Source organism: Coffea arabica, chromosome 11e (assembly GCF_036785885.1).
Source record: "Coffea arabica cultivar ET-39 chromosome 11e, Coffea Arabica ET-39 HiFi, whole genome shotgun sequence".
NCBI classification, from domain to species: Eukaryota; Viridiplantae; Streptophyta; class Magnoliopsida; order Gentianales; family Rubiaceae; genus Coffea; species Coffea arabica.
Genome location: NC_092331.1, coordinates 40,561,789 through 40,584,643, shown reverse-complemented (window position 1 = coordinate 40,584,643; position 22,855 = coordinate 40,561,789). Strand labels below are relative to the sequence as shown.

General features: G+C 39.3%; 18 non-coding genes across 18 annotated transcripts; all 18 read right to left on the bottom strand.

Annotated features, from left to right (window-relative positions):
* Positions 1 to 562: 562 nt before the first annotated feature.
* LOC140028514 (5S ribosomal RNA) lies at positions 563 to 681 on the bottom strand. Its single transcript, XR_011832417.1, has one exon. It is a non-coding gene; the product is annotated as a 5S ribosomal RNA (ribosomal RNA).
* A 1,125-nt stretch (positions 682 to 1,806) lies between these two features.
* Positions 1,807 to 1,925, bottom strand: LOC140028513 (5S ribosomal RNA). Its single transcript, XR_011832416.1, has one exon. It is a non-coding gene; the product is annotated as a 5S ribosomal RNA (ribosomal RNA).
* A 1,124-nt stretch (positions 1,926 to 3,049) lies between these two features.
* LOC140030873 (5S ribosomal RNA) lies at positions 3,050 to 3,168 on the bottom strand. The gene has a single exon (XR_011834792.1). It is a non-coding gene; the product is annotated as a 5S ribosomal RNA (ribosomal RNA).
* A 1,125-nt stretch (positions 3,169 to 4,293) lies between these two features.
* Positions 4,294 to 4,412, bottom strand: LOC140028512 (5S ribosomal RNA). Its single transcript, XR_011832415.1, has one exon. It is a non-coding gene; the product is annotated as a 5S ribosomal RNA (ribosomal RNA).
* A 1,125-nt stretch (positions 4,413 to 5,537) lies between these two features.
* LOC140030718 (5S ribosomal RNA) lies at positions 5,538 to 5,656 on the bottom strand. Its single transcript, XR_011834637.1, has one exon. It is a non-coding gene; the product is annotated as a 5S ribosomal RNA (ribosomal RNA).
* Positions 5,657 to 6,791: 1,135 nt separating this feature from the next.
* LOC140028511 (5S ribosomal RNA) lies at positions 6,792 to 6,910 on the bottom strand. The gene has a single exon (XR_011832414.1). It is a non-coding gene; the product is annotated as a 5S ribosomal RNA (ribosomal RNA).
* A 1,125-nt stretch (positions 6,911 to 8,035) lies between these two features.
* On the bottom strand, positions 8,036 to 8,154 carry LOC140029966 (5S ribosomal RNA). The gene has a single exon (XR_011833881.1). It is a non-coding gene; the product is annotated as a 5S ribosomal RNA (ribosomal RNA).
* Positions 8,155 to 9,278: 1,124 nt separating this feature from the next.
* LOC140028510 (5S ribosomal RNA) lies at positions 9,279 to 9,397 on the bottom strand. The gene has a single exon (XR_011832413.1). It is a non-coding gene; the product is annotated as a 5S ribosomal RNA (ribosomal RNA).
* A 1,125-nt stretch (positions 9,398 to 10,522) lies between these two features.
* LOC140028509 (5S ribosomal RNA) lies at positions 10,523 to 10,641 on the bottom strand. Its single transcript, XR_011832412.1, has one exon. It is a non-coding gene; the product is annotated as a 5S ribosomal RNA (ribosomal RNA).
* Positions 10,642 to 11,764: 1,123 nt separating this feature from the next.
* LOC140028508 (5S ribosomal RNA) lies at positions 11,765 to 11,883 on the bottom strand. Its single transcript, XR_011832411.1, has one exon. It is a non-coding gene; the product is annotated as a 5S ribosomal RNA (ribosomal RNA).
* A 1,135-nt stretch (positions 11,884 to 13,018) lies between these two features.
* LOC140028507 (5S ribosomal RNA) lies at positions 13,019 to 13,137 on the bottom strand. Its single transcript, XR_011832410.1, has one exon. It is a non-coding gene; the product is annotated as a 5S ribosomal RNA (ribosomal RNA).
* A 1,135-nt stretch (positions 13,138 to 14,272) lies between these two features.
* On the bottom strand, positions 14,273 to 14,391 carry LOC140028505 (5S ribosomal RNA). Its single transcript, XR_011832408.1, has one exon. It is a non-coding gene; the product is annotated as a 5S ribosomal RNA (ribosomal RNA).
* Positions 14,392 to 15,516: 1,125 nt separating this feature from the next.
* On the bottom strand, positions 15,517 to 15,635 carry LOC140030716 (5S ribosomal RNA). Its single transcript, XR_011834635.1, has one exon. It is a non-coding gene; the product is annotated as a 5S ribosomal RNA (ribosomal RNA).
* Positions 15,636 to 16,770: 1,135 nt separating this feature from the next.
* Positions 16,771 to 16,889, bottom strand: LOC140028504 (5S ribosomal RNA). The gene has a single exon (XR_011832407.1). It is a non-coding gene; the product is annotated as a 5S ribosomal RNA (ribosomal RNA).
* Positions 16,890 to 18,014: 1,125 nt separating this feature from the next.
* On the bottom strand, positions 18,015 to 18,133 carry LOC140030644 (5S ribosomal RNA). Its single transcript, XR_011834559.1, has one exon. It is a non-coding gene; the product is annotated as a 5S ribosomal RNA (ribosomal RNA).
* Positions 18,134 to 19,257: 1,124 nt separating this feature from the next.
* On the bottom strand, positions 19,258 to 19,376 carry LOC140028503 (5S ribosomal RNA). The gene has a single exon (XR_011832406.1). It is a non-coding gene; the product is annotated as a 5S ribosomal RNA (ribosomal RNA).
* A 1,125-nt stretch (positions 19,377 to 20,501) lies between these two features.
* Positions 20,502 to 20,620, bottom strand: LOC140028502 (5S ribosomal RNA). The gene has a single exon (XR_011832405.1). It is a non-coding gene; the product is annotated as a 5S ribosomal RNA (ribosomal RNA).
* Positions 20,621 to 21,744: 1,124 nt separating this feature from the next.
* Positions 21,745 to 21,863, bottom strand: LOC140030872 (5S ribosomal RNA). The gene has a single exon (XR_011834791.1). It is a non-coding gene; the product is annotated as a 5S ribosomal RNA (ribosomal RNA).
* Positions 21,864 to 22,855: the final 992 nt, after the last annotated feature.

Sequence of the window (22,855 nt, the reverse complement as noted above, 5' to 3'; positions counted from 1 at the left end):
AAATTAAAACAATACAAAAGTGAAAAATAATATAATATATTATTTGTCCAAGTATAATAATTTCAACTTCACACAAATTAAATAAATTCGTTTAGGATTAAGTAATTAATGCCTTTGAAAAAAAGAATAACTTAGTTTAGTTAGATAAAATTATTTTTATGTTTATTAAATTATTTTTAATTCGTAAACGGGTCATATCGGGTCATATCAGGTCACCACGGGTTGACCCGAAATCGACCGGTTTTCTTTTCGGGTTCATCGGGTCCAACCCGAATTCCCGAAACCTCAACCCAAACCCATTAATTTCGTGTTAGGTTCGTGTCGTGTTTTCAGGTCGTGTCGAAAATTGCCACCCCTAGTTGCGGTGATACATTTGCGCCGACAAATTTGAGCGACGATCCGGGCTTTGATCGAGCCGTACCGTTCCTGATTTGTCTCGCGCCTTCAGATCCTCCTTCACGCTTCGACAAGAAGCAAAATATTAAGCAATCGTTCCGACGGAGCTAAATTACTACAGGATAAAGAACGAATAGGAAATTTGGATTTCGAAACAAAAAAGAGAGGGGTGCAACACGAGGACTTCCCAGGGGGTCACCCATCCTAGTACTACTCTCGCCCAAGCACGCTTAACTTCGGAGTTCTGATGGGATCCGGTGCATTAGTGCTGGTATGATCGCACCCGCCATGTTCCTTTCGCTTTATTCTTTTAAACTACCCCGTCCTGCGAAGCAGTGTGGCTTTTCTAGACCGAAATTCATTTTAAGCGTCAATTCAAGCATTTTCCACTTATCCTTTTATTTATTTACTTTATATTTTTTTTTGTTATTGATTTGCACCCTGTTTTTTTCCCTCATCCCGCAACTCTAAATTATCATGAAATCAATCCTTCACGCTTGCAGTTAGGGGTGGCAATTCGGGTCCAAATCAGGTTGGCGGGTCGGGTTCGGGTCAACAGACCCGCCAGAAAATCTGTTGACCCGAACCCCGACCCGCCAACCCGTGACGGGTCAGGTATGCTGACCCGAACCCGAAAATTTCAGGTTTACGGGGCGGCGGGTCGACCCGAAATGACCCGAAACTTAATTTTAATTTATTAATTTATCACTGTAATTTCTAATAAAATCAATTTCTCACAAAACTAATTACATAATCAAGTAATAAAAATTTAAATAAATGATTCCAAATCAAATCTAAAATAAATTAAACACCGTAAAAGTGTTTTATCCCAAGCAAAATATAAAATAAATTAAAACAATACAAAAGTGAAAAATAATATAATATATTATTTGTCCAAGTATAATAATTTCAACTTCACACAAATTAAATAAATTCGTTTAGGATTAAGTAATTAATGCCTTTGAAAAAAAGAATAACTTAGTTTAGTTAGATAAAATTATTTTTATGTTTATTAAATTATTTTTAATTCGTAAACGGGTCATATCAGGTCACCACGGGTTGACCCGAAATCGACCGGTTTTCTTTTCGGGTTCATCGGGTCCAACCCGATTCTGACCCGAATTCCCGAAACCTCAACCCAAACCCATTAATTTCGTGTTAGGTTCGTGTCGTATTTTCAGGTCGTGTCGAAAATTGCCACCCCTAGTTGCGGTGATACATTTGCGCCGACAAATTTGAGCGACGATCCGGGCTTTGATCGAGCCGTACCGTTCCTGATTTGTCTCGCGCCTTCAGATCCTCCTTCACGCTTCGACAAGAAGCAAACTATTAAGCAATCGTTCCGACGGAGCTAAATTACTACAGGATAAAGAACGAATAGGAAATTTGGATTTCGAAACAAAAAAGAGAGGGGTGCAACACGAGGACTTCCCAGGGGGTCACCCATCCTAGTACTACTCTCGCCCAAGCACGCTTAACTTCGGAGTTCTGATGGGATCCGGTGCATTAGTGCTGGTATGATCGCACCCGCCATGTTCCTTTCGCTTTATTCTTTTAAACTACCCCGTCCTGCGAAGCAGTGTGGCTTTTCTAGACCGAAATTCATTTTAAGCGTCAATTCAAGCATTTTCCTCTTATCCTTTTATTTATTTACTTTATATTTTTTTTTGTTATTGATTTGCACCCTGTTTTTTTCCCTCATCCCGCAACTCTAAATTATCATGAAATCAATCCTTCACGCTTGCAGTTAGGGGTGGCAATTCGGGTCCAAATCAGGTTGGCGGGTCGGGTTCGGGTCAACAGACCCGCCAGAAAATCTGTTGACCCGAACCCCGACCCGCCAACCCGTGACGGGTCAGGTATGCTGACCCGAACCCGAAAATTTCAGGTTTACGGGGCGGCGGGTCGACCCGAAATGACCCGAAACTTAATTTTAATTTATTAATTTATCACTGTAATTTCTAATAAAATCAATTTCTCACAAAACTAATTACATAATCAAGTAATAAAAATTTAAATAAATGATTCCAAATCAAATCTAAAATAAATTAAACACCGTAAAAGTGTTTTATCCCAAGCAAAATATAAAATAAATTAAAACAATACAAAAGTGAAAAATAATATAATATATTATTTGTCCAAGTATAATAATTTCAACTTCACACAAATTAAATAAATTCGTTTAGGATTAAGTAATTAATGCCTTTGAAAAAAAGAATAACTTAGTTTAGTTAGATAAAATTATTTTTATGTTTATTAAATTATTTTTAATTCGTAAACGGGTCATATCGGGTCATATCAGGTCACCACGGGTTGACCCGAAATCGACCGGTTTTCTTTTCGGGTTCATCGGGTCCAACCCGAATTCCCGAAACCTCAACCCAAACCCATTAATTTCGTGTTAGGTTCGTGTCGTGTTTTCAGGTCGTGTCGAAAATTGCCACCCCTAGTTGCGGTGATACATTTGCGCCGACAAATTTGAGCGACGATCCGGGCTTTGATCGAGCCGTACCGTTCCTGATTTGTCTCGCGCCTTCAGATCCTCCTTCACGCTTCGACAAGAAGCAAAATATTAAGCAATCGTTCCGACGGAGCTAAATTACTACAGGATAAAGAACGAATAGGAAATTTGGATTTCGAAACAAAAAAGAAAGGGGTGCAACACGAGGACTTCCCAGGGGGTCACCCATCCTAGTACTACTCTCGCCCAAGCACGCTTAACTTCGGAGTTCTGATGGGATCCAGTGCATTAATGCTGGTATGATCGCACCCGCCATGTTCCTTTCGCTTTATTCTTTTAAACTACCCCGTCCTGCGAAGCAGTGTGGCTTTTCTAGACCGAAATTCATTTTAAGCGTCAATTCAAGCATTTTCCTCTTATCCTTTTATTTATTTACTTTATATTTTTTTTTGTTATTGATTTGCACCCTGTTTTTTTCCCTCATCCCGCAACTCTAAATTATCATGAAATCAATCCTTCACGCTTGCAGTTAGGGGTGGCAATTCGGGTCCAAATCAGGTTGGCGGGTCGGGTTCGGGTCAACAGACCCGCCAGAAAATCTGTTGACCCGAACCCCGACCCGCCAACCCGTGACGGGTCAGGTATGCTGACCCGAACCCGAAAATTTCAGGTTTACGGGGCGGCGGGTCGACCCGAAATGACCCGAAACTTAATTTTAATTTATTAATTTATCACTGTAATTTCTAATAAAATCAATTTCTCACAAAACTAATTACATAATCAAGTAATAAAAATTTAAATAAATGATTCCAAATCAAATCTAAAATAAATTAAACACCGTAAAAGTGTTTTATCCCAAGCAAAATATAAAATAAATTAAAACAATACAAAAGTGAAAAATAATATAATATATTATTTGTCCAAGTATAATAATTTCAACTTCACACAAATTAAATAAATTCGTTTAGGATTAAGTAATTAATGCCTTTGAAAAAAAGAATAACTTAGTTTAGTTAGATAAAATTATTTTTATGTTTATTAAATTATTTTTAATTCGTAAACGGGTCATATCAGGTCACCACGGGTTGACCCGAAATCGACCGGTTTTCTTTTCGGGTTCATCGGGTCCAACCCGATTCTGACCCGAATTCCCGAAACCTCAACCCAAACCCATTAATTTCGTGTTAGGTTCGTGTCGTGTTTTCAGGTCGTGTCGAAAATTGCCACCCCTAGTTGCGGTGATACATTTGCGCCGACAAATTTGAGCGACGATCCGGGCTTTGATCGAGCCGTACCGTTCCTGATTTGTCTCGCGCCTTCAGATCCTCCTTCACGCTTCGACAAGAAGCAAAATATTAAGCAATCGTTCCGACGGAGCTAAATTACTACAGGATAAAGAACGAATAGGAAATTTGGATTTCGAAACAAAAAAGAGAGGGGTGCAACACGAGGACTTCCCAGGGGGTCACCCATCCTAGTACTACTCTCGCCCAAGCACGCTTAACTTCGGAGTTCTGATGGGATCCGGTGCATTAGTGCTGGTATGATCGCACCCGCCATGTTCCTTTCGCTTTATTCTTTTAAACTACCCCGTCCTGCGAAGCAGTGTGGCTTTTCTAGACCGAAATTCATTTTAAGCGTCAATTCAAGCATTTTCCTCTTATCCTTTTATTTATTTACTTTATATTTTTTTTTGTTATTGATTTGCACCCTGTTTTTTTCCCTCATCCCGCAACTCTAAATTATCATGAAATCAATCCTTCACGCTTGCAGTTAGGGGTGGCAATTCGGGTCCAAATCAGGTTGGCGGGTCGGGTTCGGGTCAACAGACCCGCCAGAAAATCTGTTGACCCGAACCCCGACCCGCCAACCCGTGACGGGTCAGGTATGCTGACCCGAACCCGAAAATTTCAGGTTTACGGGGCGGCGGGTCGACCCGAAATGACCCGAAACTTAATTTTAATTTATTAATTTATCACTGTAATTTCTAATAAAATCAATTTCTCACAAAACTAATTACATAATCAAGTAATAAAAATTTAAATAAATGATTCCAAATCAAATCTAAAATAAATTAAACACCGTAAAAGTGTTTTATCCCAAGCAAAATATAAAATAAATTAAAACAATACAAAAGTGAAAAATAATATAATATATTATTTGTCCAAGTATAATAATTTCAACTTCACACAAATTAAATAAATTCGTTTAGGATTAAGTAATTAATGCCTTTGAAAAAAAGAATAACTTAGTTTAGTTAGATAAAATTATTTTTATGTTTATTAAATTATTTTTAATTCGTAAACGGGTCATATCAGGTCACCACGGGTTGACCCGAAATCGACCGGTTTTCTTTTCGGGTTCATCGGGTCCAACCCGATTCTGACCCGAATTCCCGAAACCTCAACCCAAACCCATTAATTTCGTGTTAGGTTCGTGTCGTGTTTTCAGGTCGTGTCGAAAATTGCCACCCCTAGTTGCGGTGATACATTTGCGCCGACAAATTTGAGCGACGATCCGGGCTTTGATCGAGCCGTACCGTTCCTGATTTGTCTCGCGCCTTCAGATCCTCCTTCACGCTTCGACAAGAAGCAAAATATTAAGCAATCGTTCCGACGGAGCTAAATTACTACAGGATAAAGAACGAATAGGAAATTTGGATTTCGAAACAAAAAAGAGAGGGGTGCAACACGAGGACTTCACAGGGGGTCACCCATCCTAGTACTACTCTCGCCCAAGCACGCTTAACTTCGGAGTTCTGATGGGATCCGGTGCATTAGTGCTGGTATGATCGCACCCGCCATGTTCCTTTCGCTTTATTCTTTTAAACTACCCCGTCCTGCGAAGCAGTGTGGCTTTTCTAGACCGAAATTCATTTTAAGCGTCAATTCAAGCATTTTCCTCTTATCCTTTTATTTATTTACTTTATATTTTTTTTTGTTATTGATTTGCACCCTGTTTTTTTCCCTCATCCCGCAACTCTAAATTATCATGAAATCAATCCTTCACGCTTGCAGTTAGGGGTGGCAATTCGGGTCCAAATCAGGTTGGCGGGTCGGGTTCGGGTCAACAGACCCGCCAGAAAATCTGTTGACCCGAACCCCGACCCGCCAACCCGTGACGGGTCAGGTATGCTGACCCGAACCCGAAAATTTCAGGTTTACGGGGCGGCGGGTCGACCCGAAATGACCCGAAACTTAATTTTAATTTATTAATTTATCACTGTAATTTCTAATAAAATCAATTTCTCACAAAACTAATTACATAATCAAGTAATAAAAATTTAAATAAATGATTCCAAATCAAATCTAAAATAAATTAAACACCGTAAAAGTGTTTTATCCCAAGCAAAATATAAAATAAATTAAAACAATACAAAAGTGAAAAATAATATAATATATTATTTGTCCAAGTATAATAATTTCAACTTCACACAAATTAAATAAATTCGTTTAGGATTAAGTAATTAATGCCTTTGAAAAAAAGAATAACTTAGTTTAGTTAGATAAAATTATTTTTATGTTTATTAAATTATTTTTAATTCGTAAACGGGTCATATCGGGTCATATCAGGTCACCACGGGTTGACCCGAAATCGACCGGTTTTCTTTTCGGGTTCATCGGGTCCAACCCGATTCTGACCCGAATTCCCGAAACCTCAACCCAAACCCATTAATTTCGTGTTAGGTTCGTGTCGTGTTTTCAGGTCGTGTCGAAAATTGCCACCCCTAGTTGCGGTGATACATTTGCGCCGACAAATTTGAGCGACGATCCGGGCTTTGATCGAGCCGTACCGTTCCTGATTTGTCTCGCGCCTTCAGATCCTCCTTCACGCTTCGACAAGAAGCAAAATATTAAGCAATCGTTCCGACGGAGCTAAATTACTACAGGATAAAGAACGAATAGGAAATTTGGATTTCGAAACAAAAAAGAGAGGGGTGCAACACGAGGACTTCCCAGGGGGTCACCCATCCTAGTACTACTCTCGCCCAAGCACGCTTAACTTCGGAGTTCTGATGGGATCCGGTGCATTAGTGCTGGTATGATCGCACCCGCCATGTTCCTTTCGCTTTATTCTTTTAAACTACCCCGTCCTGCGAAGCAGTGTGGCTTTTCTAGACCGAAATTCATTTTAAGCGTCAATTCAAGCATTTTCCACTTATCCTTTTATTTATTTACTTTATATTTTTTTTTGTTATTGATTTGCACCCTGTTTTTTTCCCTCATCCCGCAACTCTAAATTATCATGAAATCAATCCTTCACGCTTGCAGTTAGGGGTGGCAATTCGGGTCCAAATCAGGTTGGCGGGTCGGGTTCGGGTCAACAGACCCGCCAGAAAATCTGTTGACCCGAACCCCGACCCGCCAACCCGTGACGGGTCAGGTATGCTGACCCGAACCCGAAAATTTCAGGTTTACGGGGCGGCGGGTCGACCCGAAATGACCCGAAACTTAATTTTAATTTATTAATTTATCACTGTAATTTCTAATAAAATCAATTTCTCACAAAACTAATTACATAATCAAGTAATAAAAATTTAAATAAATGATTCCAAATCAAATCTAAAATAAATTAAACACCGTAAAAGTGTTTTATCCCAAGCAAAATATAAAATAAATTAAAACAATACAAAAGTGAAAAATAATATAATATATTATTTGTCCAAGTATAATAATTTCAACTTCACACAAATTAAATAAATTCGTTTAGGATTAAGTAATTAATGCCTTTGAAAAAAAGAATAACTTAGTTTAGTTAGATAAAATTATTTTTATGTTTATTAAATTATTTTTAATTCGTAAACGGGTCATATCAGGTCACCACGGGTTGACCCGAAATCGACCGGTTTTCTTTTCGGGTTCATCGGGTCCAACCCGATTCTGACCCGAATTCCCGAAGCCTCAACCCAAACCCATTAATTTCGTGTTAGGTTCGTGTCGTGTTTTCAGGTCGTGTCGAAAATTGCCACCCCTAGTTGCGGTGATACATTTGCGCCGACAAATTTGAGCGACGATCCGGGCTTTGATCGAGCCGTACCGTTCCTGATTTGTCTCGCGCCTTCAGATCCTCCTTCACGCTTCGACAAGAAGCAAAATATTAAGCAATCGTTCCGACGGAGCTAAATTACTACAGGATAAAGAACGAATAGGAAATTTGGATTTCGAAACAAAAAAGAGAGAGGTGCAACACGAGAACTTCCCAGGGGGTCACCCATCCTAGTACTACTCTCGCCCAAGCACGCTTAACTTCGGAGTTCTGATGGGATCCGGTGCATTAGTGCTGGTATGATCGCACCCGCCATGTTCCTTTCGCTTTATTCTTTTAAACTACCCCGTCCTGCGAAGCAGTGTGGCTTTTCTAGACCGAAATTCATTTTAAGCGTCAATTCAAGCATTTTCCTTTTATCCTTTTATTTATTTACTTTATATTTTTTTTTGTTATTGATTTGCACCCTGTTTTTTTCCCTCATCCCGCAACTCTAAATTATCATGAAATCAATCCTTCACGCTTGCAGTTAGGGGTGGCAATTCGGGTCCAAATCAGGTTGGCGGGTCGGGTTCGGGTCAACAGACCCGCCAGAAAATCTGTTGACCCGAACCCCGACCCGCCAACCCGTGACGGGTCAGGTATGCTGACCCGAACCCGAAAATTTCAGGTTTACGGGGCGGCGGGTCGACCCGAAATGAACCGAAACTTAATTTTAATTTATTAATTTATCACTGTAATTTCTAATAAAATCAATTTCTCACAAAACTAATTACATAATCAAGTAATAAAAATTTAAATAAATGATTCCAAATCAAATCTAAAATAAATTAAACACCGTAAAAGTGTTTTATCCCAAGCAAAATATAAAATAAATTAAAACAATACAAAAGTGAAAAATAATATAATATATTATTTGTCCAAGTATAATAATTTCAACTTCACACAAATTAAATAAATTCGTTTAGGATTAAGTAATTAATGCCTTTGAAAAAAAGAATAACTTAGTTTAGTTAGATAAAATTATTTTTATGTTTATTAAATTATTTTTAATTCGTAAACGGGTCATATCGGGTCATATCAGGTCACCACGGGTTGACCCGAAATCGACCGGTTTTCTTTTCGGGTTCATCGGGTCCAACCCGAATTCCCGAAACCTCAACCCAAACCTATTAATTTCGTGTTAGGTTCGTGTCGTGTTTTCAGGTCGTGTCGAAAATTGCCACCCCTAGTTGCGGTGATACATTTGCGCCGACAAATTTGAGCGACGATCCGGGCTTTGATCGAGCCGTACCGTTCCTGATTTGTCTCGCGCCTTCAGATCCTCCTTCACGCTTCAACAAGAAGCAAAATATTAAGCAATCGTTCCGACGGAGCTAAATTACTACGGGATAAAGAACGAATAGGAAATTTGGATTTCGAAACAAAAAAGAGAGGGGTGCAACACGAGGACTTCCCAGGGGGTCACCCATCCTAGTACTACTCTCGCCCAAGCACGCTTAACTTCGGAGTTCTGATGGGATCCGGTGCATTAGTGCTGGTATGATCGCACCCGCCATGTTCCTTTCGCTTTATTCTTTTAAACTACCCCGTCCTGCGAAGCAGTGTGGCTTTTCTAGACCGAAATTCATTTTAAGCGTCAATTCAAGCATTTTCCTCTTATCCTTTTATTTATTTACTTTATATTTTTTTTTGTTATTGATTTGCACCCTGTTTTTTTCCCTCATCCCGCAACTCTAAATTATCATGAAATCAATCCTTCACGCTTGCAGTTAGGGGTGGCAATTCGGGTCCAAATCAGGTTGGCGGGTCGGGTTCGGGTCAACAGACCCGCCAGAAAATCTGTTGACCCGAACCCCGACCCGCCAACCCGTGACGGGTCAGGTATGCTGACCCGAACCCGAAAATTTCAGGTTTACGGGGCGGCGGGTCGACCCGAAATGACCCGAAACTTAATTTTAATTTATTAATTTATCACTGTAATTTCTAATAAAATCAATTTCTCACAAAAATAATTACATAATCAAGTAATAAAAATTTAAATAAATGATTCCAAATCAAATCTAAAATAAATTAAACACCGTAAAAGTGTTTTATCCCAAGCAAAATATAAAATAAATTAAAACAATACAAAAGTGAAAAATAATATAATATATTATTTGTCCAAGTATAATAATTTCAACTTCACACAAATTAAATAAATTCGTTTAGGATTAAGTAATTAATGCCTTTGAAAAAAAGAATAACTTAGTTTAGTTAGATAAAATTATTTTTATGTTTATTAAATTATTTTTAATTCGTAAACGGGTCATATCAGGTCACCACGGGTTGACCCGAAATCGACCGGTTTTCTTTTCGGGTTCATCGGGTCCAACCCGATTCTGACCCGAATTCCCGAAACCTCAACCCAAACCCATTAATTTCGTGTTAGGTTCGTGTCGTGTTTTCAGGTCGTGTCGAAAATTGCCACCCCTAGTTGCGGTGATACATTTGCGCCGACAAATTTGAGCGACGATCCGGGCTTTGATCGAGCCGTACCGTTCCTGATTTGTCTCGCGCCTTCAGATCCTCCTTCACGCTTCGACAAGAAGCAAACTATTAAGCAATCGTTCCGACGGAGCTAAATTACTACAGGATAAAGAACGAATAGGAAATTTGGATTTCGAAACAAAAAAGAGAGGGGTGCAACACGAGGACTTCCCAGGGGGTCACCCATCCTAGTACTACTCTCGCCCAAGCACGCTTAACTTCGGAGTTCTGATGGGATCCGGTGCATTAGTGCTGGTATGATCGCACCCGCCATGTTCCTTTCGCTTTATTCTTTTAAACTACCCCGTCCTGCGAAGCAGTGTGGCTTTTCTAGACCGAAATTCATTTTAAGCGTCAATTCAAGCATTTTCCACTTATCCTTTTATTTATTTACTTTATATTTTTTTTTGTTATTGATTTGCACCCTGTTTTTTTCCCTCATCCCGCAACTCTAAATTATCATGAAATCAATCCTTCACGCTTGCAGTTAGGGGTGGCAATTCGGGTCCAAATCAGGTTGGCGGGTCGGGTTCGGGTCAACAGACCCGCCAGAAAATCTGTTGACCCGAACCCCGACCCGCCAACCCGTGACGGGTCAGGTATGCTGACCCGAACCCGAAAATTTCAGGTTTACGGGGCGGCGGGTCGACCCGAAATGACCCGAAACTTAATTTTAATTTATTAATTTATCACTGTAATTTCTGATAAAATCAATTTCTCACAAAACTAATTACATAATCAAGTAATAAAAATTTAAATAAATGATTCCAAATCAAATCTAAAATAAATTAAACACCGTAAAAGTGTTTTATCCCAAGCAAAATATAAAATAAATTAAAACAATACAAAAGTGAAAAATAATATAATATATTATTTGTCCAAGTATAATAATTTCAACTTCACACAAATTAAATAAATTCGTTTAGGATTAAGTAATTAATGCCTTTGAAAAAAAGAATAACTTAGTTTAGTTAGATAAATTATTTTTATGTTTATTAAATTATTTTTAATTCGTAAACGGGTCATATCGGGTCATATCAGGTCACCACGGGTTGACCCGAAATCGACCGGTTTTCTTTTCGGGTTCATCGGGTCCAACCCGAATTCCCGAAACCTCAACCCAAACCCATTAATTTCGTGTTAGGTTCGTGTCGTGTTTTCAGGTCGTGTCGAAAATTGCCACCCCTAGTTGCGGTGATACATTTGCGCCGACAAATTTGAGCGACGATCCGGGCTTTGATCGAGCCGTACCGTTCCTGATTTGTCTCGCGCCTTCAGATCCTCCTTCACGCTTCGACAAGAAGCAAAATATTAAGCAATCGTTCCGACGGAGCTAAATTACTACAGGATAAAGAACGAATAGGAAATTTGGATTTCGAAACAAAAAAGAGAGGGGTGCAACACGAGGACTTCCCAGGGGGTCACCCATCCTAGTACTACTCTCGCCCAAGCACGCTTAACTTCGGAGTTCTGATGGGATCCGGTGCATTAGTGCTGGTATGATCGCACCCGCCATGTTCCTTTCGCTTTATTCTTTTAAACTACCCCGTCCTGCGAAGCAGTGTGGCTTTTCTAGACCGAAATTCATTTTAAGCGTCAATTCAAGCATTTTCCTCTTATCCTTTTATTTATTTACTTTATATTTTTTTTTGTTATTGATTTGCACCCTGTTTTTTTCCCTCATCCCGCAACTCTAAATTATCATGAAATCAATCCTTCACGCTTGCAGTTAGGGGTGGCAATTCGGGTCCAAATCAGGTTGGCGGGTCGGGTTCGGGTCAACAGACCCGCCAGAAAATCTGTTGACCCGAACCCCGACCCGCCAACCCGTGACGGGTCAGGTATGCTGACCCGAACCCGAAAATTTCAGGTTTACGGGGCGGCGGGTCGACCCGAAATGACCCGAAACTTAATTTTAATTTATTAATTTATCACTGTAATTTCTAATAAAATCAATTTCTCACAAAACTAATTACATAATCAAGTAATAAAAATTTAAATAAATGATTCCAAATCAAATCTAAAATAAATTAAACACCGTAAAAGTGTTTTATCCCAAGCAAAATATAAAATAAATTAAAACAATACAAAAGTGAAAAATAATATAATATATTATTTGTCCAAGTATAATAATTTCAACTTCACACAAATTAAATAAATTCGTTTAGGATTAAGTAATTAATGCCTTTGAAAAAAAGAATAACTTAGTTTAGTTAGATAAAATTATTTTTATGTTTATTAAATTATTTTTAATTCGTAAACGGGTCATATCGGGTCATATCAGGTCACCACGGGTTGACCCGAAATCGACCGGTTTTCTTTTCGGGTTCATCGGGTCCAACCCGATTCTGACCCGAATTCCCGAAACCTCAACCCAAACCCATTAATTTCGTGTTAGGTTCGTGTCGTGTTTTCAGGTCGTGTCGAAAATTGCCACCCCTAGTTGCGGTGATACATTTGCGCCGACAAATTTGAGCGACGATCCGGGCTTTGATCGAGCCGTACCGTTCCTGATTTGTCTCGCGCCTTCAGATCCTCCTTCACGCTTCGACAAGAAGCAAAATATTAAGCAATCGTTCCGACGGAGCTAAATTACTACAGGATAAAGAACGAATAGGAAATTTGGATTTCGAAACAAAAAAGAGAGGGGTGCAACACGAGGACTTCCCAGGGGGTCACCCATCCTAGTACTACTCTCGCCCAAGCACGCTTAACTTCGGAGTTCTGATGGGATCCGGTGCATTAGTGCTGGTATGATCGCACCCGCCATGTTCCTTTCGCTTTATTCTTTTAAACTACCCCGTCCTGCGAAGCAGTGTGGCTTTTCTAGACCGAAATTCATTTTAAGCGTCAATTCAAGCATTTTCCTCTTATCCTTTTATTTATTTACTTTATATTTTTTTTTGTTATTGATTTGCACCCTGTTTTTTTCCCTCATCCCGCAACTCTAAATTATCATGAAATCAATCCTTCACGCTTGCAGTTAGGGGTGGCAATTCGGGTCCAAATCAGGTTGGCGGGTCGGGTTCGGGTCAACAGACCCGCCAGAAAATCTGTTGACCCGAACCCCGACCCGCCAACCCGTGACGGGTCAGGTATGCTGACCCGAACCCGAAAATTTCAGGTTTACGGGGCGGCGGGTCGACCCGAAATGAACCGAAACTTAATTTTAATTTATTAATTTATCACTGTAATTTCTAATAAAATCAATTTCTCACAAAACTAATTACATAATCAAGTAATAAAAATTTAAATAAATGATTCCAAATCAAATCTAAAATAAATTAAACACCGTAAAAGTGTTTTATCCCAAGCAAAATATAAAATAAATTAAAACAATACAAAAGTGAAAAATAATATAATATATTATTTGTCCAAGTATAATAATTTCAACTTCACACAAATTAAATAAATTCGTTTAGGATTAAGTAATTAATGCCTTTGAAAAAAAGAATAACTTAGTTTAGTTAGATAAAATTATTTTTATGTTTATTAAATTATTTTTAATTCGTAAACGGGTCATATCGGGTCATATCAGGTCACCACGGGTTGACCCGAAATCGACCGGTTTTCTTTTCGGGTTCATCGGGTCCAACCCGATTCTGACCCGAATTCCCGAAACCTCAACCCAAACCCATTAATTTCGTGTTAGGTTCGTGTCGTGTTTTCAGGTCGTGTCGAAAATTGCCACCCCTAGTTGCGGTGATACATTTGCGCCGACAAATTTGAGCGACGATCCGGGCTTTGATCGAGCCGTACCGTTCCTGATTTGTCTCGCGCCTTCAGATCCTCCTTCACGCTTCGACAAGAAGCAAAATATTAAGCAATCGTTCCGACGGAGCTAAATTACTACAGGATAAAGAACGAATAGGAAATTTGGATTTCGAAACAAAAAAGAGAGGGGTGCAACACGAGGACTTCCCAGGGGGTCACCCATCCTAGTACTACTCTCGCCCAAGCACGCTTAACTTCGGAGTTCTGATGGGATCCGGTGCATTAGTGCTGGTATGATCGCACCCGCCATGTTCCTTTCGCTTTATTCTTTTAAACTACCCCGTCCTGCGAAGCAGTGTGGCTTTTCTAGACCGAAATTCATTTTAAGCGTCAATTCAAGCATTTTCCTCTTATCCTTTTATTTATTTACTTTATATTTTTTTTTGTTATTGATTTGCACCCTGTTTTTTTCCCTCATCCCGCAACTCTAAATTATCATGAAATCAATCCTTCACGCTTGCAGTTAGGGGTGGCAATTCGGGTCCAAATCAGGTTGGCGGGTCGGGTTCGGGTCAACAGACCCGCCAGAAAATCTGTTGACCCGAACCCCGACCCGCCAACCCGTGACGGGTCAGGTATGCTGACCCGAACCCGAAAATTTCAGGTTTACGGGGCGGCGGGTCGACCCGAAATGACCCGAAACTTAATTTTAATTTATTAATTTATCACTGTAATTTCTAATAAAATCAATTTCTCACAAAACTAATTACATAATCAAGTAATAAAAATTTAAATAAATGATTCCAAATCAAATCTAAAATAAATTAAACACCGTAAAAGTGTTTTATCCCAAGCAAAATATAAAATAAATTAAAACAATACAAAAGTGAAAAATAATATAATATATTATTTGTCCAAGTATAATAATTTCAACTTCACACAAATTAAATAAATTCGTTTAGGATTAAGTAATTAATGCCTTTGAAAAAAAGAATAACTTAGTTTAGTTAGATAAAATTATTTTTATGTTTATTAAATTATTTTTAATTCGTAAACGGGTCATATCAGGTCACCACGGGTTGACCCGAAATCGACCGGTTTTCTTTTCGGGTTCATCGGGTCCAACCCGATTCTGACCCGAATTCCCGAAACCTCAACCCAAACCCATTAATTTCGTGTTAGGTTCGTGTCGTGTTTTCAGGTCGTGTCGAAAATTGCCACCCCTAGTTGCGGTGATACATTTGCGCCGACAAATTTGAGCGACGATCCGGGCTTTGATCGAGCCGTACCGTTCCTGATTTGTCTCGCGCCTTCAGATCCTCCTTCACGCTTCGACAAGAAGCAAAATATTAAGCAATCGTTCCGACGGAGCTAAATTACTACAGGATAAAGAACGAATAGGAAATTTGGATTTCGAAACAAAAAAGAGAGGGGTGCAACACGAGGACTTCACAGGGGGTCACCCATCCTAGTACTACTCTCGCCCAAGCACGCTTAACTTCGGAGTTCTGATGGGATCCGGTGCATTAGTGCTGGTATGATCGCACCCGCCATGTTCCTTTCGCTTTATTCTTTTAAACTACCCCGTCCTGCGAAGCAGTGTGGCTTTTCTAGACCGAAATTCATTTTAAGCGTCAATTCAAGCATTTTCCTCTTATCCTTTTATTTATTTACTTTATATTTTTTTTTGTTATTGATTTGCACCCTGTTTTTTTCCCTCATCCCGCAACTCTAAATTATCATGAAATCAATCCTTCACGCTTGCAGTTAGGGGTGGCAATTCGGGTCCAAATCAGGTTGGCGGGTCGGGTTCGGGTCAACAGACCCGCCAGAAAATCTGTTGACCCGAACCCCGACCCGCCAACCCGTGACGGGTCAGGTATGCTGACCCGAACCCGAAAATTTCAGGTTTACGGGGCGGCGGGTCGACCCGAAATGACCCGAAACTTAATTTTAATTTATTAATTTATCACTGTAATTTCTAATAAAATCAATTTCTCACAAAACTAATTACATAATCAAGTAATAAAAATTTAAATAAATGATTCCAAATCAAATCTAAAATAAATTAAACACCGTAAAAGTGTTTTATCCCAAGCAAAATATAAAATAAATTAAAACAATACAAAAGTGAAAAATAATATAATATATTATTTGTCCAAGTATAATAATTTCAACTTCACACAAATTAAATAAATTCGTTTAGGATTAAGTAATTAATGCCTTTGAAAAAAAGAATAACTTAGTTTAGTTAGATAAAATTATTTTTATGTTTATTAAATTATTTTTAATTCGTAAACGGGTCATATCGGGTCATATCAGGTCACCACGGGTTGACCCGAAATCGACCGGTTTTCTTTTCGGGTTCATCGGGTCCAACCCGATTCTGACCCGAATTCCCGAAACCTCAACCCAAACCCATTAATTTCGTGTTAGGTTCGTGTCGTGTTTTCAGGTCGTGTCGAAAATTGCCACCCCTAGTTGCGGTGATACATTTGCGCCGACAAATTTGAGCGACGATCCGGGCTTTGATCGAGCCGTACCGTTCCTGATTTGTCTCGCGCCTTCAGATCCTCCTTCACGCTTCGACAAGAAGCAAAATATTAAGCAATCGTTCCGACGGAGCTAAATTACTACAGGATAAAGAACGAATAGGAAATTTGGATTTCGAAACAAAAAAGAGAGGGGTGCAACACGAGGACTTCCCAGGGGGTCACCCATCCTAGTACTACTCTCGCCCAAGCACGCTTAACTTCGGAGTTCTGATGGGATCCGGTGCATTAGTGCTGGTATGATCGCACCCGCCATGTTCCTTTCGCTTTATTCTTTTAAACTACCCCGTCCTGCGAAGCAGTGTGGCTTTTCTAGACCGAAATTCATTTTAAGCGTCAATTCAAGCATTTTCCACTTATCCTTTTATTTATTTACTTTATATTTTTTTTTGTTATTGATTTGCACCCTGTTTTTTTCCCTCATCCCGCAACTCTAAATTATCATGAAATCAATCCTTCACGCTTGCAGTTAGGGGTGGCAATTCGGGTCCAAATCAGGTTGGCGGGTCGGGTTCGGGTCAACAGACCCGCCAGAAAATCTGTTGACCCGAACCCCGACCCGCCAACCCGTGACGGGTCAGGTATGCTGACCCGAACCCGAAAATTTCAGGTTTACGGGGCGGCGGGTCGACCCGAAATGACCCGAAACTTAATTTTAATTTATTAATTTATCACTGTAATTTCTAATAAAATCAATTTCTCACAAAACTAATTACATAATCAAGTAATAAAAATTTAAATAAATGATTCCAAATCAAATCTAAAATAAATTAAACACCGTAAAAGTGTTTTATCCCAAGCAAAATATAAAATAAATTAAAACAATACAAAAGTGAAAAATAATATAATATATTATTTGTCCAAGTATAATAATTTCAACTTCACACAAATTAAATAAATTCGTTTAGGATTAAGTAATTAATGCCTTTGAAAAAAAGAATAACTTAGTTTAGTTAGATAAAATTATTTTTATGTTTATTAAATTATTTTTAATTCGTAAACGGGTCATATCAGGTCACCACGGGTTGACCCGAAATCGACCGGTTTTCTTTTCGGGTTCATCGGGTCCAACCCGATTCTGACCCGAATTCCCGAAGCCTCAACCCAAACCCATTAATTTCGTGTTAGGTTCGTGTCGTGTTTTCAGGTCGTGTCGAAAATTGCCACCCCTAGTTGCGGTGATACATTTGCGCCGACAAATTTGAGCGACGATCCGGGCTTTGATCGAGCCGTACCGTTCCTGATTTGTCTCGCGCCTTCAGATCCTCCTTCACGCTTCGACAAGAAGCAAAATATTAAGCAATCGTTCCGACGGAGCTAAATTACTACAGGATAAAGAACGAATAGGAAATTTGGATTTCGAAACAAAAAAGAGAGAGGTGCAACACGAGGACTTCCCAGGGGGTCACCCATCCTAGTACTACTCTCGCCCAAGCACGCTTAACTTCGGAGTTCTGATGGGATCCGGTGCATTAGTGCTGGTATGATCGCACCCGCCATGTTCCTTTCGCTTTATTCTTTTAAACTACCCCGTCCTGCGAAGCAGTGTGGCTTTTCTAGACCGAAATTCATTTTAAGCGTCAATTCAAGCATTTTCCTTTTATCCTTTTATTTATTTACTTTATATTTTTTTTTGTTATTGATTTGCACCCTGTTTTTTTCCCTCATCCCGCAACTCTAAATTATCATGAAATCAATCCTTCACGCTTGCAGTTAGGGGTGGCAATTCGGGTCCAAATCAGGTTGGCGGGTCGGGTTCGGGTCAACAGACCCGCCAGAAAATCTGTTGACCCGAACCCCGACCCGCCAACCCGTGACGGGTCAGGTATGCTGACCCGAACCCGAAAATTTCAGGTTTACGGGGCGGCGGGTCGACCCGAAATGAACCGAAACTTAATTTTAATTTATTAATTTATCACTGTAATTTCTAATAAAATCAATTTCTCACAAAACTAATTACATAATCAAGTAATAAAAATTTAAATAAATGATTCCAAATCAAATCTAAAATAAATTAAACACCGTAAAAGTGTTTTATCCCAAGCAAAATATAAAATAAATTAAAACAATACAAAAGTGAAAAATAATATAATATATTATTTGTCCAAGTATAATAATTTCAACTTCACACAAATTAAATAAATTCGTTTAGGATTAAGTAATTAATGCCTTTGAAAAAAAGAATAACTTAGTTTAGTTAGATAAAATTATTTTTATGTTTATTAAATTATTTTTAATTCGTAAACGGGTCATATCGGGTCATATCAGGTCACCACGGGTTGACCCGAAATCGACCGGTTTTCTTTTCGGGTTCATCGGGTCCAACCCGAATTCCCGAAACCTCAACCCAAACCTATTAATTTCGTGTTAGGTTCGTGTCGTGTTTTCAGGTCGTGTCGAAAATTGCCACCCCTAGTTGCGGTGATACATTTGCGCCGACAAATTTGAGCGACGATCCGGGCTTTGATCGAGCCGTACCGTTCCTGATTTGTCTCGCGCCTTCAGATCCTCCTTCACGCTTCAACAAGAAGCAAAATATTAAGCAATCGTTCCGACGGAGCTAAATTACTACGGGATAAAGAACGAATAGGAAATTTGGATTTCGAAACAAAAAAGAGAGGGGTGCAACACGAGGACTTCCCAGGGGGTCACCCATCCTAGTACTACTCTCGCCCAAGCACGCTTAACTTCGGAGTTCTGATGGGATCCGGTGCATTAGTGCTGGTATGATCGCACCCGCCATGTTCCTTTCGCTTTATTCTTTTAAACTACCCCGTCCTGCGAAGCAGTGTGGCTTTTCTAGACCGAAATTCATTTTAAGCGTCAATTCAAGCATTTTCCTCTTATCCTTTTATTTATTTACTTTATATTTTTTTTTGTTATTGATTTGCACCCTGTTTTTTTCCCTCATCCCGCAACTCTAAATTATCATGAAATCAATCCTTCACGCTTGCAGTTAGGGGTGGCAATTCGGGTCCAAATCAGGTTGGCGGGTCGGGTTCGGGTCAACAGACCCGCCAGAAAATCTGTTGACCCGAACCCCGACCCGCCAACCCGTGACGGGTCAGGTATGCTGACCCGAACCCGAAAATTTCAGGTTTACGGGGCGGCGGGTCGACCCGAAATGACCCGAAACTTAATTTTAATTTATTAATTTATCACTGTAATTTCTAATAAAATCAATTTCTCACAAAAATAATTACATAATCAAGTAATAAAAATTTAAATAAATGATTTCAAATCAAATCTAAAATAAATTAAACACCGTAAAAGTGTTTTATCCCAAGCAAAATATAAAATAAATTAAAACAATACAAAAGTGAAAAATAATATAATATATTATTTGTCCAAGTATAATAATTTCAACTTCACACAAATTAAATAAATTCGTTTAGGATTAAGTAATTAATGCCTTTGAAAAAAAGAATAACTTAGTTTAGTTAGATAAAATTATTTTTATGTTTATTAAATTACTTTTAATTCGTAAACGGGTCATATCAGGTCACCACGGGTTGACCCGAAATCGACCGGTTTTCTTTTCGGGTTCATCGGGTCCAACCCGATTCTGACCCGAATTCCCGAAACCTCAACCCAAACCCATTAATTTCGTGTTAGGTTCGTGTCGTGTTTTCAGGTCGTGTCGAAAATTGCCACCCCTAGTTGCGGTGATACATTTGCGCCGACAAATTTGAGCGACGATCCGGGCTTTGATCGAGCCGTACCGTTCCTGATTTGTCTCGCGCCTTCAGATCCTCCTTCACGCTTCGACAAGAAGCAAACTATTAAGCAATCGTTCCGACGGAGCTAAATTACTACAGGATAAAGAACGAATAGGAAATTTGGATTTCGAAACAAAAAAGAGAGGGGTGCAACACGAGGACTTCCCAGGGGGTCACCCATCCTAGTACTACTCTCGCCCAAGCACGCTTAACTTCGGAGTTCTGATGGGATCCGGTGCATTAGTGCTGGTATGATCGCACCCGCCATGTTCCTTTCGCTTTATTCTTTTAAACTACCCCGTCCTGCGAAGCAGTGTGGCTTTTCTAGACCGAAATTCATTTTAAGCGTCAATTCAAGCATTTTCCACTTATCCTTTTATTTATTTACTTTATATTTTTTTTTTGTTATTGATTTGCACCCTGTTTTTTTCCCTCATCCCGCAACTCTAAATTATCATGAAATCAATCCTTCACGCTTGCAGTTAGGGGTGGCAATTCGGGTCCAAATCAGGTTGGCGGGTCGGGTTCGGGTCAACAGACCCGCCAGAAAATCTGTTGACCCGAACCCCGACCCGCCAACCCGTGACGGGTCAGGTATGCTGACCCGAACCCGAAAATTTCAGGTTTACGGGGCGGCGGGTCGACCCGAAATGACCCGAAACTTAATTTTAATTTATTAATTTATCACTGTAATTTCTGATAAAATCAATTTCTCACAAAACTAATTACATAATCAAGTAATAAAAATTTAAATAAATGATTCCAAATCAAATCTAAAATAAATTAAACACCGTAAAAGTGTTTTATCCCAAGCAAAATATAAAATAAATTAAAACAATACAAAAGTGAAAAATAATATAATATATTATTTGTCCAAGTATAATAATTTCAACTTCACACAAATTAAATAAATTCGTTTAGGATTAAGTAATTAATGCCTTTGAAAAAAAGAATAACTTAGTTTAGTTAGATAAATTATTTTTATGTTTATTAAATTATTTTTAATTCGTAAACGGGTCATATCGGGTCATATCAGGTCACCACGGGTTGACCCGAAATCGACCGGTTTTCTTTTCGGGTTCATCGGGTCCAACCCGAATTCCCGAAACCTCAACCCAAACCCATTAATTTCGTGTTAGGTTCGTGTCGTGTTTTCAGGTCGTGTCGAAAATTGCCACCCCTAGTTGCGGTGATACATTTGCGCCGACAAATTTGAGCGACGATCCGGGCTTTGATCGAGCCGTACCGTTCCTGATTTGTCTCGCGCCTTCAGATCCTCCTTCACGCTTCGACAAGAAGCAAAATATTAAGCAATCGTTCCGACGGAGCTAAATTACTACAGGATAAAGAACGAATAGGAAATTTTGATTTCGAAACAAAAAAGAAAGGGGTGCAACACGAGGACTTCCCAGGGGGTCACCCATCCTAGTACTACTCTCGCCCAAGCACGCTTAACTTCGGAGTTCTGATGGGATCCAGTGCATTAATGCTGGTATGATCGCACCCGCCATGTTCCTTTCGCTTTATTCTTTTAAACTACCCCGTCCTGCGAAGCAGTGTGGCTTTTCTAGACCGAAATTCATTTTAAGCGTCAATTCAAGCATTTTCCTCTTATCCTTTTATTTATTTACTTTATATTTTTTTTTGTTATTGATTTGCACCCTGTTTTTTTCCCTCATCCCGCAACTCTAAATTATCATGAAATCAATCCTTCACGCTTGCAGTTAGGGGTGGCAATTCGGGTCCAAATCAGGTTGGCGGGTCGGGTTCGGGTCAACAGACCCGCCAGAAAATCTGTTGACCCGAACCCCGACCCGCCAACCCGTGACGGGTCAGGTATGCTGACCCGAACCCGAAAATTTCAGGTTTACGGGGCGGCGGGTCGACCCGAAATGACCCGAAACTTAATTTTAATTTATTAATTTATCACTGTAATTTCTAATAAAATCAATTTCTCACAAAACTAATTACATAATCAAGTAATAAAAATTTAAATAAATGATTCCAAATCAAATCTAAAATAAATTAAACACCGTAAAAGTGTTTTATCCCAAGCAAAATATAAAATAAATTAAAACAATACAAAAGTGAAAAATAATATAATATATTATTTGTCCAAGTATAATAATTTCAACTTCACACAAATTAAATAAATTCGTTTAGGATTAAGTAATTAATGCCTTTGAAAAAAAGAATAACTTAGTTTAGTTAGATAAAATTATTTTTATGTTTATTAAATTATTTTTAATTCGTAAACGGGTCATATCGGGTCATATCAGGTCACCACGGGTTGACCCGAAATCGACCGGTTTTCTTTTCGGGTTCATCGGGTCCAACCCGAATTCCCGAAACCTCAACCCAAACCTATTAATTTCGTGTTAGATTCGTGTCGTGTTTTCAGGTCGTGTCGAAAATTGCCACCCCTAGTTGCGGTGATACATTTGCGCCGACAAATTTGAGCGACGATCCGGGCTTTTGATCGAGCCGTACCGTTCCTG